At 36.3% G+C, this 15,279-nt stretch overlaps 1 protein-coding gene across 1 annotated transcript in view; it reads left to right on the forward strand.

The window, feature by feature from the left end:
- The window catches only part of MAOB (monoamine oxidase B), a 122,034-nt gene that overhangs the window by 57,835 nt on the left and 48,920 nt on the right, over positions 1 to 15,279 (forward strand). The window lies entirely within an intron of this gene.

Genomic DNA, 15,279 nt, shown 5'->3' on the forward strand with positions numbered 1-15,279 from the left:
CCTTGAAGAAGTTGCAGAAAATTCTGAGGTTTGGTACAATTTAGGCTACTGGTAAATATAATTTCTCTGTCTCAGAAGCTTTCATCAATCTGGAATTTGAAACTGATATTCAGTCAAAGTGCCCATGAAAGTGCCTTAGGACTGAAGGGTCATCTGTTAAGAGTTTGGTCAATGTGAAGATCTGACGAAAAATCCAAATCCCACCTTCTTATTGATAATCATTTCCAAGCTTCAACTATCTGGAGAAACTGAGCAAAAAGACACTCTGATCTTAACTTACTTGCCAATGGGCAGAAGCCAAGCTCATTAGTCAAAGTCCCTTTTGTGTTGTATATGGTCAGCTTCAATGATGCACAGGTAGATGAATGGGGAGACTTTTTGCTGCTATAACTGCTATTGCTCAAACAACCCCACGGAGGAAGGAACATTTGGCACAGCTTGTCTGGTTGACAACTGTGAAATTCAGTTGAAAACATGGTACCTGAAAATCACATAAAAACAGAGGGGAGAAACTGTAGGTATCTATCTATAATATGATTTCAGTGAATCTGAATTGTCTCTTGATATTGGGGGATAGAAATAGAATTATAGTAGCCATGTTGGGAATTAAAATATTCAAATCGTAAGCATTTAGCAAATGGAAGTCATCCTAGTGCATAAGATCTTGTAATATTCCATTGTATAAATATACCACTGTTTCTTTATCCATTCATCAATTGAAGGGCATCTAGGTTGGTTCCACAATCTAGCTATTGTGAATTGAGCAGCTATGAACATTGATGTGGCTGCATCACTATAGTATGCTGATTTTAGGTTCTTTGGGTATAGACTGAGGAGTGGGATAACTGGATCAAATGGTGGGTCCATTCCAAGTTTTCTGAGGCATCTCCATACTGCTTTCCTTAATGGTTGTACCATTTTACATTTCCACCAGCAATGCATGAGTGTACCTTTTCTCCCCACATTCTCATTAACATTTATTGTTACTTGCATTCTTGATAATTGCCATTCTGATTGGAGTAAGATGAAATCTTAGAGTAGTTTTGATTTACATTTCTCTAATTGCTAGAGAAGTTGACATTTTTTCATGTATTTGTTGATCAATTGTATATCTTCTTCTGTGAAGTGTGTGTTCAGTTCCTTAGCCCATTTATTGATTGGATTATTATTATTATTATTATTTTTTTTGCGGTGCTGGGGATCAAACCCAGGGCCTTGTGCTTGCAAGGTAAGCACTCTGCCGACTGAGCTATCTCTCCAGCCCCTTATTTGTTTTTTTGGTGTCAAGTTTTTTGAGTTCTTTATATATCCTAGAGATTAGTGCTTTATCTGAGGTGCATGTGGTAAAGATTTTCTATGGGAGTATTTTTTAAGAAAAAAAAATTGGAGAATAATAATTTCCTCTTTAATAAGTGAGACCCATTTTTGTAGTGATCATTCTGAAGTTTATGTAGTTATTCTGGAAACTAAAGTGCTCATTTGTGTTCTTTAGAAAATAATGGCAGCTCTTTGGCATGTAATAATATGCTGAAATTATGCCTTTGATGACTAGATTTGGAGCAACATTTTGGGTATGAGATGAATTTATTCCTGGCCCTCTTAATTCCCATTTGTAACTTAAAAATATGATAAAATCAGTAAATGTATTCTCTGTGCACACACACATCTGGATAAACTTACCAGTGACTAGATTTGTGGGAAACACAGACTGAGTTTTAAATTTTGCTGAGAGCAGGGGATAGAGAACATATAGAATTCAGTTATGATGTTAAGATTCACTAAGGGAGACAGGGATATAGCATTAAGTCTTGTGCAAAATTTTGCTACATCTATCCATGTGAGCATGAGGTATGGCTAAGTGGTCCAAAGAAGATGTAATGACAGGGTTCCAGCTCACCAAAAATGATGATTAATGAGGACTATGTAGCAAGTTGTAGAGATTCAGCAGGATGTAGCACCAAGGGATTGACAAGAAGAACAAAATGGCCTCAAGTGCATCAACCTGGCTTGCTAAGCTAGAAGGCTAGAAGGAAGGATTAGGCATAGATTCCCAGGATATTCCTTTCATGATCTTGCTTTTCTCTTTGCTTCTGCTGCCACCAGGTGAGGACATAAAGGCTAAAGAGATTAATTACAACTAACAGGAAGCAATGGGATAAGAGCATGAATTGAAGTCTTTAGGTCCCAAGAACAACACATTATAAAGAGTTTATTGTTTGCTGAATGGAAGCAAGGAGGTGCACTCTGTCGTTTCCTTCTGAGCTCCAGCACTCAGCTGGTTTTGTTACTGCCAAACTTGCCTCCCTCACTTATTAGAAAAGTCAAGTTCAAGATTTTCCTTTTATTTTCTGGCCACCAGTAGCCTGTTCATTAAGCCAATAACACTTAATTGGAAATTTTATCATAGTGGTACTCTGTTTCAAAATATTTATCTCTTTTAAAATAGCAAATATGATTCAATTCTCATATTTTTTTCATTTCTTTCCTTGCCCTTTTCTCTCTCCTTCTTTCTCCCCTTGTTTCTTTCCTCCCCATCTTGAGTGTTCATTTATTTATTTGTCCATCTACAGCAACTATTCATCCATTCATCTATTCATCTTTCTATCTTGTAGATGCTTATAGAAAGTTCTGCAATGTCATACAGCAATTGGTATGACTTTTTCTTTTAACCTGGATGGTGTGAAATGGAGGTCATTTGTTGCTTTCTTCTTTGTACATTTTTGTATTGCTAGGCCTTTTGATAAAGAGCACCTCTCATATTTATTTTTAAAAATGTAATTAGACAGACTTTGGAGAGCTCATGATCTGTCAGAAGAGGTTAGACCCTCTGTTGCCAGTAGAGCTCTGCACCTCTCTCCTGCCTTAGCAGTCTCCCAGGTTACATAGCCATTAACAATAACGAAACTGCTTCCAGCCAGGCTTAGATCCTTTGAGTTTTGACAGTCTAGATCCCAAAGCAGCTGTTCTAATGCAGAACCTCAAGGACTTTTATCCTGGTATTACTGGGCTGCAGAATTTCCCAGACTCTCTCTCTCTCTCTCTAACACACACACACACACACACACACACACACACACACACACACACACGCCATCATCATCATCATCATCATTATTGACCTTTTGTGTGATCTTGACATGTTATTTATTCTTTTGTCCCTTGATTTCTCCATCTGAAGAGAGGGATATTTGTACTAAAATTCAGTGCTCCAAGGTTTTAAAGAGAAAGGGTACTAACAGAGGACACTGATTGTCATCATAGTCACCAAGAAGGCTGATGTGATATACTAAAAGATTCTAAGAACATTTTAATAATAAGACTAATCTGTTTAATTTTGTACTGAAAACATAATTTTCTAATAAGTTTGGGGGATTCTTACTAAGTAAGAATTTACCTGATAAGGTACAAGGTAGGATAAAGTTTACAAACTCTTTTCACAAGAGAATCAGGCCAATAAACTCATCCTGAAAATAGTTTTTGCAGGCCCCTTAGATATTGAACTGGGGGTCCCTCCCCTATAAATTCAGTCTTCTTCATTTGGTTCCTGCATTATGAGTAGGCTTGAAAATTATCATTTGACTGTAGCTAAACTCTTATGCCCACATAGATTAAATAGATCACATAAAAGAGAAATAATGTACCATTTTCTGGTTGTGCTACTGTCTAAGCTTTCTTCAGCTCCACTCTGGGAGAGGGGACAGTGATTGCAATTGGGTTAGTTGAAATGCTTTCTTCTGGATTGCTAAGTGATCATGCTATAGAGCTATAGAACTAGGTTCAGAGAATTAAAATAAGTGATTTCCTCTTTTTGCCATATGAATGAAATCTGGGAATACTCATTAAAATAGCTTAAAACATCTCTGTCCAATAGAACTATGTATATGTAAATAATTTTAAATTTTCTAGGACCCATATTAAAAAGTGAAATGAAACAGGTGAAATTTATTTTAATAATGCATCCTATTTAACCCACTATATCTGAAATTATCATCTCAACTTATAATCAATATAACATATCACTAATGAGACATTTTACACTCTTTATTTATAATAAACTTTTTAAAGTTGGATGTGTATATAGCACATCTCAATTTGGACTAGTCACAATACCAGAATTGCAACAGCCACATGTGGCTAGTGACTACTATATTGAACAGCACAGGCCTGAGAGATTATCATATTCCATGTATTTTTACAAACGTTTCTAATACATCTTAAATTTTAAAATAACATCTGTGCAAAATATATGCTTAAATCTCACAGCATACACCCTACATTATATCACAAATTAACTTCACATCTTCTGACAATCTCAAAGAGCTGGCATCACAAATAACTTGGGAATAAACAAAGTGAAATTCCTTGTATGCCTGTTGCTTTGAATCACTTGGAGAAAACGCTCCTATGTGCACAGGGTGACGCTTCATTCCTGTGATTTTAGTATATGAGAAAGTGAGCCAGTTGGAACTCAATGAGGTGGAAGTGATCAGAGAGAAAACTGTAAGTGAATACTTTGAACACTTCCCTAAACCTTAATGGATTCTGTTCAATAAATTTAAGAAAATAACTTTATGGAGAAGATAAATGCTTTTCACAGAGCATCATTATTTTAATGAATTTGTTAATTTGTTCCTGACTATGACTAACAGAGGAGAAAGCATAGAACTGGCCCAAAGTGCTATGAGTGGTAATTTTCTCCAACTATAGTCTGAGAGGAGTCCAACAAATACGGAAATATAGAGGAAGAAGTTTATTTACTCATTTCATCTTTCAGCACACATGCTCCATGCAAAATTCTAAGTAAAAGGGCTATAGAGTGACAAGGAGCCTTTAACTGCTGACCTTTATTATCCCCCCTTTATTTAAACTGGCACATTTTAAGGGCAGCTGCTATAGACACATTCTAGTTATGTGTAGAAAAAAGTTTAATTCATAAATTACCTGTAGTTTATTCTTCTGAGTTGGCCAAATACACATGTACATGGTGGATTTTGGAGATTTGGTAAAAATTGAATTCAGTAATAACAGTAATTGTGGTCCTGGGATGTGGTGCAGTAGTAGAGTGCTTGTCTAGCATGCTTCTTAGCCCCACACAAAAAATAATGATCAGCATCTTTTGAGATTTCAAAACATGCAAAACACTGTTCTAAGTATTTTATATGCATTATCTCTCTAATTCTCAGAAAAACCCAGTGGTTATTGTTCTTTTGTTTATAAAAAAAGTTCATTAAAGCACAAATCATTTACATGACTTGTTCTAGATCACTCAGTTGGTAGGTGATACAGTAGAGACTGTAACCCTGATTCATCTTATTCCAGAGTTTGGGGACTTGGTGCCTCAGTTGAGATGTTGACCTACCTGGAGAATCATGTAAGAGTAGGTGAAGTCTCAGAAAGACAAGGAAAAGAGTGAGGGTGCTAAAGGCAGGCCCTCAACCCTCCTCTTTTTGCTCAGATTCTTGCTTCCTAATGCTGACTTTTTCTGTCTTATGCCCCACTACGGATGACTTTTTAACCTTCATTTGACTTCCCAGGACCTCCCTGATCTCCCCATAGTATTAGGAACCCATGGAAGAACTATCCTTTTGATTAAATCAAGAACTATAGGAAGATATTTGCTATAGTTCAGACATGGTTTGTCCCCCAAGGATTCATGTTTTGGAAGCTTGGTCCCAGTGTGGTGATGATAAGAAGTGGTAGGGCCTTTAGGAGGTGGGGCCTATCGTGAAGTTATTAGATCATTGGGGATTTTGCACTGATTAAGGTAGTTAATGATTTAGGGTAGATCGCCTGGGACCTTGGTTAGTTCCCTCAAGAATGAGTTGTTGTGAAAGAACAAGACTGGCCCCTCTGATTTTTCTGACTTCCTGTCTTACCATGTGATCTCTACTCACATGCACTCCTGTTAGGATGCCATCCACCGAGATGTGACTTAGCCAGGGGGACCCTCGCCAGGTTTGGTGTTGATGATGGTGCCATTCTCTTTAACCTCCAAAATTATGACTAAATAAACATCTTTTTAAAATTGTTTTATTTGTTCTTTTTAGTTATACATAGCAGTAGAATGTATTTTGGCAGATTATACATACATAGAGTATAACTTATTCTATTAGATACCCACTCTTGTGGTTGTACATGATGTGGAGTTTCCCTGGTCATGTATTCAAATACAAGGCTGGGAAAGTTATGTCTGATTAATTCTACAATCTCCTTTTAAATAAAGTACCTTTGAGTATTTTGTCATAGCAACAGAAAATATATTTATGCAACATTAACCCATCTCATTTAACTCTTAATCCAGGAATTTTTAAAGTATTAAAGCTGCTCATTTTCATGAGACTGCTGGGACTCTGTGTCACTGAAGATAAATATAGGAGTAGATGGTCATATATGTATCTTGGGCTGATTTCCTGTTTTCCATGCAAAGTACAAACATAATAAGATTAGAAGAGGCATTGATTTATGTATAACTTCATACTTATGCAGAAAGGAGAAGATAAAACTATATATTTAAGAATGACTTATGTAGACTAGATGTTTTGGCAGTTGAAGAGTGCCATTATGATACCTAATGACAGTGATCCTTTGGATTAGAAAGGATGTGAGTCCATCAAAAAACAACAGGTTGTTTTAAGCTGCCTTTTGTCTAAGGCCAGGGTACTTGTGCTGCTGCTATTTTGGGGGCCTCATATTTCTCCCTGATTGGTTTCAGGCATTTCTCCCAGAGTTCTGTTGACATCTTCTCTACGTATCCAAGCTGAAGTAAGGTTTTTCTTAACTGTTGAAACCTGGGAGAAAAAGAAGTTAAAATAAGTTAGAAGGAGAATGAATAAAATCCAATACTTACCATGGCCTACAAGTACCTAAATGCTATGCCTCTATCACCCACCTGACCTGGCTCTATTCCAGCCACTCTGGCATCTGCTGTGCCACATTTACTCCGATTTCCTGGCTTTTGTGCATGGAGGTTGATTATAGATAACTGGCCATGTACTCTTTGATGGTGCTCCTATGGAAAGAGAAAGGTGCGTTCCATACCCACTCCCTTTGAATCTTGTAGGGCTCTTGCAGTGACTGCTTTGACTAGCTGAATATGACAGAAGTGATACTGCTTCAGTTTGATAGTCCAGGCCTTAATAAACCAGCAGGTTCCACTTCTCTTGTAGTACTCACTCTTACAGCTTTGAGTTACATGGACCATGGGAGAAGCCCAAACACTGATATGGCCATGCTGTAGAGCCATGCTAGGCAAGTTCTCTAGCACTAAGCTTTATCCCAGCCCTTTTTAAAATTTCAGTTTGAGACTGATCTCACTAAGTTCCGCAGGCTAGCCTCAAACTTGTGATCTTCTTCTTCAGCCTCCAAAGAGGTTGGATTACAGCTATGCACCATCATGCCCACTGTGGGGTTATTTCTTTATACAACAACAACAAAATATGCTTGCTATTTTCTCCACTTGTAATGCTGTCTCTTGGGTCTTAACTCAAATGTCACCTCCTCAGAGAAGCCTTTCCTGGTGACTGTAGTCCCTATGTAAGCAGTAGCCTCCCTCACTCCATCTGGTATTTTCTATTCTTAATTTATCTCTTCCTTTCTTTATGATGTTTTCATAGCACTTATAAAACCCTGATATCATTATATCTTATTTGGTTTTCATTTGCCTTCTGGTAGAGTGTGAACTCTAAGAGGGCAGAAATAAATAAATAAATAATACATATATATAATATATAAATTTATTTATTGCATAAATCTATTTTTATATATATTTATACTTATATATTAATACATACACATATATATGTATTAATATATACACACACATCATATATAGGTATATGTCTGTGTGTGTGTATATAAACAGCAGTGGACATTTTATATATATAATTTATATGTAATTATATGTTATATATAATATAATGTATCTTCAGCACTTGGATCAGGACATGACACTTAGAAGGCCTTAGGTAGATATTTCTTGCATGAATGGGTCTTTGCCTTGTGTGAGTCTGTCCCTTTTTTGGGGGGTGTACCACCAGGAATAGAACTCAGGGGCACTTGGCCACTGAGCCACATCCCAAGCCCTAATTTTGTATTTTATTTAGAGACAGGGTCTCACTGAGTTGCTTAGCACCTCGCTAAGTTGCTGAGGCTGCCTTTGAACGGTGGATCCTCCTGCCTCAGCCTTCCGAGCTGCTGGGATTATAGGCATGTACCACTGCGCCCAGTGAGTCTGTCCCTTTTAGGTAATAATTGGATAGATCTTGATTTAGCATCACTCTTTGGGGAAAACTGAAATATTTTAGTCACAAGTAATCAAGCCCTACAAGAAAATTAAATGTAACTCTAGAATGATGTCAAGAAACTAGAGGGTTCCCCCTTCTCAACACATACCACCAGCTCCCACTGAAATCTCACAACTATTTTTTTTAATCCATAGTTAAGTTATAAATAAACTGGAGATGCAGAAGTGAACAAAACTCAGGTCCACATGGAGCTTGTGTGTTCGCTGGGGAGGATATGCAATAAGTGAACAAATAAAAAAATAGAAAGTAACTAACCTAAAATATAATTAGAATTAGCTATGCTTAATTTTATATTGCTTTTCACTTGGTATAAATGGCATTGTCAAGAAATATGGTTGAATTGGAGGTAAAACTCAGTGATAGAATGCTTGCCTAGCATGTGTGAAACCCTGGGTTCCATTGCCAGCACTGCACAAAAAAAAAATCAAAAGTTTAGTGCAAATTTTTAAAAATACTATAAAATATGAATATTCTTAACTGAAATTAATTTAGTGTACCAAAAATTCACATATGACTTTGTCTGAAACTTCATAGTAATGCTACTTCTTAATACTTTCAACTCTAGCAGGTCTATGAGTTGACTTTTTTAGTATATTTTAGAGTTAAAATTCAGTTAATCATCAAATTGCTGAATTATGCAAAAAGCTTTGGGTTTTAAAATATGTTACTTTTCCTATGATATGTCCAGGAGTAATTAAACAAGCCTTTGAGTTAATTTTTATAAAAAAAAGATTTAATAAACTTTTTAACCAGATCTGCCAAATCTCCTATATAAGTATATAAGATGTTACTATGTTAAAATTTATGTATAATAAAGCATTTGCTTAACCACATTTGAAAAATTTATTTCAAACTTGCTATCCTCCTGCCTCAGCCTCCCAAATCACTGGGCTATAGGTGTGTGCCATGGTGCCCAGCCCTGACTCTCATTTTCAAATTGCAGAATTTCTCACATATGCAAGTAGATTCTCTGCACACACACGTCTATGTATATTCTTCTCCATAGATGGTAATCCATCAAATCACTAATCTTTTCTTTCTCTGGGGCATATAAAAAAGAATACACATTCTTTTCTGTGAAGGGCCAATAATCTTTCTCCATTTAGGCATTTAATCAAGAATCCACTGAAATAATAGTGCCCTATATTATCATGATTTTTGAGAATGAGGGTCATTTGGCTCCAGAGAGTCTTATAAAAGTGAAATTCAGCACATGATATAAAACCTTAGGATACCATCACAATTATTTCTATTACTTCACATCTCATTGACTGGTGATGGAAAGATTTGAAGAGTCCTGCTCTGTTCTCCAGCTCTGAGGATATCCAAACTGATGTTTGTACACGTGGGAGATGAGAGTGTTGTCAGCATTTCTTCAACAATTTTGAAGAGGAGCAAGTTGAAACTAAGACACCCTGCATTTCTTATTAGCATTGTTATCATTGATAACCATTTTAGGTCAGTATAAGTTAGCTAGCACCCTGTGTCCTTCCTTGAGATTTATAGCCATTATATGAGAGAGTATGCACAAAGAAAAATTTTAAATTGAAACTGCATAAGAATGGTATTGGTGGGGGGTGGGCATGGTGGTGCACAACTGTAATTCCAGCTACTCATGAGGCTGAGACAAGAAGATCACAAGTTCAAGGCCAACCTAGGGAACTTAGTGAGACCCTGTCTCAAAGCAAAATTAAAAAGGACTGGGGATGTAGCTCAGTGGTAGAGCACTCCTGAGTTCAAACCTCAGTACCTGCCCCCCCCCAAAAAAAAAGACAGGGGAATGGCATTAGGGGTACTTAAGGGGGCTTCTAAATTTAAAAATTAACTTTGGGTCTGAATAATACAGATCAAAGAAAGAGAAAATATTGTAACAATGACAGATGTACAAATACATAGACTTAAAGATGGAAAAGGTGAAATAGTTAAATATGTCAAGAGGGAAGAAATGTCAAATGGTTATGAATTTAAAAGAAACCATGAATTATTATACATCTTAAAGTGTCTCTATTAGCTAAGAAGAAGCACTCTTTGTTTCAGTGATCTTTTGCTAATATCTTCCAGAGGCTCCAAGATATGCAGGCTTTATCATATCAGAGCTACTCGTAGCATTGTATTTTGTTTTCTCCCCATTTTTATTGGTGAGATATAGTTGTACATATTGATGGGATGTGTTGTTACATATTCATACATGTGCACAATATAACAATATAATTTGGTCAATATCACTCCCCAGCGCTTCCCCCTCCTTCCCCATCTCTCACCTCCTGGTCCCTTTCCTCTAATGATCACCCTTCAATTTTCTTGAGATCCCCACCACACCAGCTTTCTTTTCCTTTATCCTCTCCAGCTTCCACATGTGAAAGAAAACATATGTCCCTTGACCTTCTGAGTTTGACTTAATTTCACTTAACATGATGGTCTCTAGTTCCATTCATTTTCCTTCAAATGGCATAATTTCATTATTTTTATGGCTGAATAGAACTCCGTTGTGTGTACATACCACATTTTCTTTATCCATTCATTTGTTGCTATATACCTCGACTGATTCCATAGTTTGGCTATTGTGAAATGTGCTGCTATAAACATGGATATGCATGTATCATTATAGTATGATGATTTTAGTTCTTTAGGATACATACTGAGGAGTGGTATAACTGAGTCGTATGAGGGTTAGCCTTGTATTTTCTTGGGCAAGTCAAAAGATATAATAATAAGTGTATCTGTAATAATATTGTAGATTGATAGATTATAGGCTTAGCACCCAGAGGCCCTGAATTTGAATTTAAGAATCCCAACTTATTAGCTGTGTGATTTGAGGTAAGTTTCTTAACTTCTCTGTGCCTCTGTTTCATAATCTAAAAACTGAATAATAACTTCCTCAATAGGGTCATTGAGATAGAGAAATGCATTAAATGTATAAAATCCTTGAAAGGATTTGGTGTACAGCAAATGTTCAGAAAGTGTTAGCCATGATGATGATGATGGAGGTGGTGATGATGATGGTGCTGGTAATGGTGGTGATTATCATGTTTACTGCTATAGCTTAGATCTTAGTTGTTCCCTAAGGCCCATGTGTTAAACTTTAGCCCCCCACCTTGGAGTTATTGGGAGGTTGTGGAACATTTAAGAGCTAGAACCTAGTGGGGTTCTTTCAGTTATTGTGGATATGCCCTTGAAGGGGATAGTAGGACATCAGCCCCTTCCTCTTCCTCTCATTTCCCCTTCCCCACTGGCTACAGGTAAGGGTTCTGCACTTCTTCCATGATTTGCTGCTTTGCCACAGGTCCAAGGATATGGTGCCAATTGATCCTGAACTGAAACCTACAAAACTGTGAGCAAAAATAAGCCTTTTCTCTGTTCTACTTGATTATCTCAGGTATTTTGTTATAGTGATAGAAAGCTGACTAATATACTTGCTTATTACAATCCTTGTTTCTCATATCACTTTCTTCTTGCTCATGAAATGATGCATGTTTTGAAGTGGTGCTTGAAAAAAAAAAAGTATATGGGAGTTGATCAAAAGTACCCCTTAGGTGAGTTTCTTTGAAAACTCTTCCTGAAAATTATTTTTTTTCGCATAAGCAGATGCCATTGAAATGCCCTTTCTTCACTGTGCAGTTGTTGAAATTTGAGTTCTATTAAAGTGTCTCTCTACTATGTCTTGCATATAAACTTTGCCAGCTGTTTCTTTGCCAAATTTGCTTCTTGCTTCATCGAAACCACATTCTGGGTTTCTCCTGCAATGTCATTTTTCTATTAGTTACAAGGATGTTCTTTTCATCAGAATCTGCTCAGCACCCTTCTTCCTACATCAACAAGTGAATCTTCCTTAAATTACACAATTTCAACACTAGAGATTAATGTTCATAGCAACAAAGCTCCTTTTGGGACCAAGAAAATATTTGCATTTGTACATAAAATCTGTTGATTGACTTTAAGTCGAGTTCTTATTTCAAAGCATTGAATTTCTTTGGAGGAGTCTCTTACTTGTCTCAGTGAATCATCATTTTGGTTTGCACTTCCAAAGAAAGTCAGTACTTCTCTCCAATAGTTTATGGGGTGTAAAGTTGGTACCTGTAAACATTAATCAGATGCCAGGTTTGGCTCTGAATGAGTGATTCAACAGAGAGAAGAATATATGTTGTTCTTGGATAAATTCAAAGGAAATGAATTTCCATCTCATAAGAATTTTTCTTGAGAGAAAGGCATGTAATAGTGGAGTCACACCCATTGAATTCCTTGGGTATCAGTAAATTCACCATGGACTCTGGGCATGTCATTTAATGCATCTTAGGAGCTTCAATTCCTAGTCTCTACAGTGGGACTATTAGTTTATCCCTCCTGGTGTTACCATGAAAGTTACGACAATATATGAAATTTGTAAATATCAAATACTTTCATCATGATTATTTTATCTTATATAGTATAGAGACCCTTTAGGAAGGAGTTTTTAATGCTTTTATTAGTGCATTATAGTTATACATACTAGTTGTGTTCATTTTGATATCAGAATATGTACATGGAATTTATTTTGTTCCATTCAGACCCCAATGTTTCTCTTTTCTTCCCCTCTTCTCTCCCCCTATTCTTCCTGTACTCTACTGATCTTTCTTTCACTCATTTATATATTTTTGATTGGTGCTTTATACATATACATAAAGACGGAATTCCTTGTGGTATATTTATACATGCACATAGCATAATTTTGTCAAATTCATTCCTCATTTCCTCCCCTTCCTCATCCCTCCTCCCTCTCTTTCAGTTTCCTTCTATTCCACTGATCTTCCCTCTATCTTTATTATGTCCCTCTTTTTTCCCTAACTTTACTAAAATCAAGAAAGAATTTTTTTTGATAACTTTATTTTTAGATACAATTTTTCCAGACTTAAATCATTACATGTTCTCAGAGTTCAAAATGATAGTCTGGTAACTCAAAGATAATCTACATCTAAGGAAAAACCTGTTTTGAGAAAAAGAAAAACATTTGTTTTAGAAAAAAAAAACAATTTTCCCCTTTTTTACTCTCCCTCCCTCCTTTTTAATTGTGCTAGACCTGTAACCAGGTTACAAAGAGCTTTTCCATCTTCTCATTACTCTATATATTTCAGGGACATCAAAAGCATTTGAATAATATCTTTGAAAGACAAGGGGCACACCTGTCATCCGGCACCTGTGACCCCAAAGAAGCTACAGTTGTTTTGGATTAGCTGATCTGCTGTTGGAGGCTGGAGTTCAAGGTCCAGGCATGGAGATTCAGAGGGGGTTTGATACGTAATGTCACCAAACGAGCACTTTTTCAGACAAGGGAATACTAGGCTGAGCACTTCGGGATGGAATTTTCTGCTGGTAAATCCCAGCATGCTTAGCAATACTGTAAGGATGGGAAGCTTTGAGTTTTCTGCTACAAAGTCATCTGTGGGCTCATACAATGAAATTGCCCTAGAGGGTTATGGGAAGCTCAAGATGTTTGTGGAAAGGGAATTGATATTTATTAAAGTCATGATACCAATAATAATTTACGTCCTTCTAAGAACTCTGCATATATCAACTCATTTAATCCCTGCCACAATACTGAAGGTAGGGGTTGCTATCTACATTTTACAAAATCATCTGGAAAATAAAGTGACCTACCCAGAAAAGTCAGAGATGTAACTTACCTAAGATCACAGAATTAACATGAGTTTGTTTCTTGAGCCAAGGCTCCCATCTCTAAATGAAAGTTGGCAATACCTTTTGTGGGAAGAAAAGTACAGGGACAGTAACAATAATATTAGTCAATATTTACACATTTACTATGTGCATGGCACTATGGTAAAATACATAGACACATTATCTCATTGATTGTCCTCAATATCATCACAACATTGACTCTATCTGCATCCACATCATACAGTTTATTGCATGCTTGAGTTCATGGTTACCTGCTGGGATGTTGACTGTCACAGCTGTGCTCTGACCTCTAATAGTATGTATATGTAGGCAAAAATTATTTTTTTACAGTGTTGGTAATAGAACCCAGGACCTTGTGCATGCTGTGCCTCTAAGTCCAAAATGGATCTTTTGCATGTGGATTCTGGTATTTGAATATTATAAAATAAGGTTTTACAATGATTATGACCCTGAGTATCTTTTTTTTCCTATACTATTGTGTTTGATTTTCTTTCTTTATTGGCTTACAATATAATCATGATAACAATCACTTTAAGCTAGACATGATGGCACACGCCAGTAATCCCAGCCAACTGAGGAGGCTGAAGCAGGAGGATCTCAACTTTAAGGCTAGCCTCAGTAAATTAGTGAGATCCTGTCTCAAAATAAAATAAAAAATATAAAGGACTGGTGATGTAGCTCAGTGGTAGAGTGTTTGCCTACCATGTTCAAGGCCCTGGGTTCCATCCTCAGTGCTACAAAAAAAAATCACTTTAAGTTTGTAGTGAAATTTTCCAAATCAGAACATTTATACAAACCCCCAAATGTACAATTCTTTAATAATGGCTATTTAAATAAGCATTATATTAATATTTTATCTGTGTAAAACCACATTAGATTTGTTAAACTAGAATATGAGATCTGGGAAAACCACCTTTGGTGTAAATTATTTATGTAAGATTTTATGAAATCTCATAGTGAGACTAAAATTATCTTTTGTCTAATTTAAGAATTTTACTTAAGCAAATATAGTTAGCGGAGCATGATAAAATGTGTGGAAGAAAATATTTAAACATTTGAACTTGTTTAAATTTCATTGAAATTTGGAGATCATGTGGATTTTACCTCCAAGATTCTTTACTGAATAACTCAAAATGTACATATAACAGGAGTTGTTGTTTCTTAGGCCCTTAGAGAATTTTTAAGATGACAGATTCACTCTCGTTCATTGCACAAACCATTATTATATGAACAATAATTAGATTTAAAATTTATGATCTATGATATAAACGTAAGCTTTTCCTGTGGGCCTTGGATTTGATTATGA

Source organism: Sciurus vulgaris (genome assembly GCF_902686455.1).
Source record: "Sciurus vulgaris genome assembly, chromosome: X".
NCBI classification, from domain to species: domain Eukaryota; kingdom Metazoa; phylum Chordata; class Mammalia; order Rodentia; family Sciuridae; genus Sciurus; species Sciurus vulgaris.